Below are 3912 nucleotides of genomic sequence, written 5' to 3'. Positions count from 1 at the left end.
CACCTTCGGCGGGGTTGCGCGCCCTGGTGGGCACCATGGTGCGCACCAAGGAGCGCTCCGAAGTGTGCTCCAAGGTGCGGCGTGCACGAAGTCGGAGCCCGGTTTGCCCCGGGTGCGCACCTCGCGTGCACCTTCGCCGCGGTGGGCACCATGGCGTGCACGAAGTCGGAGCCCGGTTTGCCCCGGGTGCGCACCTCGCGTGCACCTTCGCCGGGGTGGGCACCTCGGCTGGGTTGCGCGCCCTGGTGCGCACCAAGGAGCGCTCCGAAGTGTGCTCCAAGGTGCGGCGTGCACGAAGTCGGAGCCCGGTTTGCCCCGGGTGCGCACCTCGCGTGCACCTTCGCCAGGGTGGGCACCTCGGTGCGCACACCTTCTCAATGTTTTCTTGCCTTTTCTGGAAATTGGTGAAGGCAGCGCATCAAAGGTGCGCACCTCGGTGTGCTCCGAGGTGCGAACCCGAGAGCGCTCCGAGGTGCCCACGAAGTCGAAAGTCGGGTTAATTGCATTGTTTTCCCCGGGTGCGCTCCGAGGTGCGCAACATCGGCGCGCACCAAGGAGGGCTCCGAAGTGTGCTCCAAGGTGCGCACGATGGCGTGCACCTCTGGTGCGCACGATTCGGAGCTCGGTTTGACCGGGGTGCGCACACCTTGGCTGGGTTGCGCACCTTTTGTGCGCTCCAAGGTGCGCACGAAGTCGGAGCTCGGTTTGCCCCGGGTGCGCACCTTCGCCAGGGTGCGCACCTTGATGCGCACGCCTTGGCTGGGCTGCGCACCTTGGTGGGCGCCATGGTGCGCACCTTTCGTGCGCTCCAAGGTGCGCACGAAGTCGGAGCTCGGTTTGCCCCGGGTGCGCACCTTGGTGGGCGCCATGGTGCACTCCGAGGTGCCCAAGATTGGTGCGCACCAAGGAGCGCTCCGAAGTGCGCTCCAAGGTGCGCGCGAAGTCGAAAGTTGGGTTAATTGTCCGGTTTGCCTCGGGTGCGCACCTTGCGTGCACCTTCGCCAGGGTGGGCGCCTTGGTGCGCACACCTTGGCTGGGCTGCGCACACCTTGGCACCCGCGTTTCCTTCATTTTAAATTTTTTTTTTTTACAATCTCTCAAGTGGGAAATTCTATAATCTCAACTTTTTTTGCCTTTTCAGGAAACTTTTGAATGGAGCGCATCATTGGTGCGCTCCGAAGTGTGCTCCAAAGCTCTCTCCAGCTGCGTGCACCTGCCCCGGCCGCGCACCCGGCCCCGCCCAGCTTCGCTCACCTGTCCCGGGCGTCTGGTGCGGAACCTTAGAGTAAGAAACATCACCGTGCACCTTGGCCAACGTGCGCGACTCGACCGAGCGCGCACTGGCCGAGGTGCACACCGATTTCACCTGGGTGCGCGCGCAGCACCTCGGGCGCACCGGGGTGCGCGCACAACGCCCGGGTTGCACCGTGGCCTGTGTGCTCGGGGCGCCTCGGGTGCGCGCTCGGTGTCGCCCCCCGCGCGCGCGGTAGTGCGGGCAGCGCACCCCGGCCCGGCCCGGCCCCGACGAGAACGCAAACGGGCAAAAGGTTTATTCAAATAGCATTGCGACGCCCGGCGAAAAACTAAAAAAGGGTGCAACACCGGGACTTCCCGGGAGGTCACCCATCCCAGTACTACTCCGGCCCAAGCGCGCTTAACTGCGGAGTTCTGATGGGATCCGGTGCACTAACGCTGGTATGATCGCACCCGTTATGAGCTTGTCGCAGTGTGTACTTAGCAAACCGCGACCCACGTGCGAATCCACCCCGGCCACCCACCCCCGTCGAGGTGCACACCCTCCCTCGCGAAGTGCGCCCCGTTCGCCAAGTGTGAGCCCTGCCCGGGTGCGCGCACCTTGCTAGGGCGTCGGGTGTGCACCCGGCCCGGCCTACGTGCGTGCACCTGGAGGGGGCGTCGTGTGCGTGCAGTGTCCCGTCTGCAACGCGGTGCCCACACACCACCTCGGGCGCAACGACCTGCGCTCACATGTGGGCCGAGTGCACCTTGGTGCATGTTCGGGGCGCCTCGGGTGCACGCTCGATCTTGCCCCGGTGCACCAAGGCGCTCGGTTTGCCCCGGGTGCGCACTTGGTGCAAGGTGGGCACCCAAAATAGGGATCAAGCACCAAAACACAAGTTTCGGGATGCAAAATGGGACCCAAGGACCACAAATGCGTTCCAAGACCCATGATGGGTCCACGAGAACAAAAATGTGTTCCGAGACTTAATAAACAAATATTGGGTTTTAGGAGAAGAAACATGCTCTGATGCCCAAAACGAGAATCGACCCCGAAAAGGCCACAGGCCAAAAGTGGGATGCGAGACAAAAAAAAATGGGACCCGAGGACCAAAATTGGGTTCCCAGGTCGAAGACAGGGCAACCGGACAAGAAACGACCTCTAAGGCTCGAAATGAGTCCCGACGACTAAAACTTGACAAGAAGCACCCATCAGGCACCCAACTCGACACCCATGGGATGCCGACCCACCCGGGCTTCCACCTAGCACACCTTGGCACCCACCCACCCTCGCACCCAACCTCGCACCCAACTTAGCACCTTTGAACCCACATTGGCACTCACCCTGACCCTGGCACCTTGGAACCCACATTGGCACTCACCTTGACCCTGGCACCCACCTTTGCACTCACCTTGGGACCCACCCTGGCTCCCACCTCGGCACCCACCCAGACACCCACCTTGGTTCCTTGGCACCCACCTTGGATCCTTGGCACCCACCCCGACACCCACCTTGGCACGCAACTTGGCTACTTGCCACCCACCTTGGCTCCTTGACGCCCACCCCGACAACCACCCCGTGACCTACCCTGGCTAGGGTTGGTGCACACCCACCCTGGTGCCCACCTTGGCACCCACCCTATGACCCACCTTGGCACGCACCTTAGTACCCACCCCGTTACCCACCCTAGGACCCACCCCGTGACCCACCTTGGCCAGGGTGGGTGCCTTGGTGCGCACAACTTGCCTGGGCTGCACACCAGGGCGGGCTCAAGATGGCACCCGCGTTCCGTTTTTTTCACTATCTTTCAAAACGGAAATTTTAAAATCTCATTTTTTTCTTTTTTTTGCCTTTTCTGGAAATTAGTGAAGGCAGCGCATCAAAGGTGCGCAATGCTGGTGCGAACCCGGGAGCGCTCCGATGTGTGCTCCAAGGTGCGGCGTGCACGAAGTCCGAGCCCGGTTTGCCCCGGGTGCGCACCTCGCGTGCACCTTCGCCGGGGTGAGCACCTTGGCTGGGTTGCGCGCCCTGGTGCGTACCAAGGAGCGCTCTGAAGTGTGCTCCAAGGTGCGGCGTGCACGAAGTCGGAGCCCGGTTTGCCCCGGGTGTGCACCTCGGGTGCGCACCTCGCGTGCACCTTCGCTGCGGTGGGCACCTTGGCTGGGTTGCGCGCCTTGGTGGGCACCATGCAGTGCACGAAGTCGGAGCCCGGTTTGCCCCGGGCGCGCACCTCCGCCAGGGTGGGCACCTTGGTGCGCACAACTTGCCTGGGCTGCGCATCAGGAAGGGCTCAAGATGGCACCCGCGTTCCGTTTTTTTCACTATCTTTCAGAACGGAAATTTTAAAATATCGTTTTTTTTTGCCTTTTCTGGAAATTAGTGAAGGCAGCGCATCAAAGGTGCGCAACGCTGGTGCGAACCTGGGAGCGCTCCGATGTGTGCTCCAAGGTGCGGCGTGCACGAAGTCGGAGCCCGGTTTGCCTCGGGTGCGCCCTGGTGGGCACCATGGTGCGCACCAAGGAGCGCTCCGAAGTGTGCTCCAAGGTGCGGCCTGCACGAAGTCGGAGCCCGGTTTGCCCCGGGTGTGCACCTCGGGTGGGCACCTTGGTGCGCATGCCTTGCCTGGGCTGCGCACCAGGGCGGGCTCAAGATGGCACCCGCGTTCCTTTTTTTTC

General features: G+C 62.6%; 1 non-coding gene across 1 annotated transcript; it reads right to left on the bottom strand.

The window, feature by feature from the left end:
* Positions 1-1590: 1590 nt before the first annotated feature.
* LOC131866124 (5S ribosomal RNA) lies at positions 1591-1709 on the bottom strand. Its single transcript, XR_009364756.1, has one exon. It is a non-coding gene; the product is annotated as a 5S ribosomal RNA (ribosomal RNA).
* Positions 1710-3912: the final 2203 nt, after the last annotated feature.

The sequence above is a fragment of the Cryptomeria japonica genome, unplaced genomic scaffold (assembly GCF_030272615.1).
Source record: "Cryptomeria japonica unplaced genomic scaffold, Sugi_1.0 HiC_scaffold_132, whole genome shotgun sequence".
NCBI lineage: Eukaryota > Viridiplantae > Streptophyta > Pinopsida > Cupressales > Cupressaceae > Cryptomeria > Cryptomeria japonica.
The sequence above is the reverse complement of the archived record's forward strand: the minus strand, read 5'-3'. Positions and strand labels throughout refer to the sequence as shown.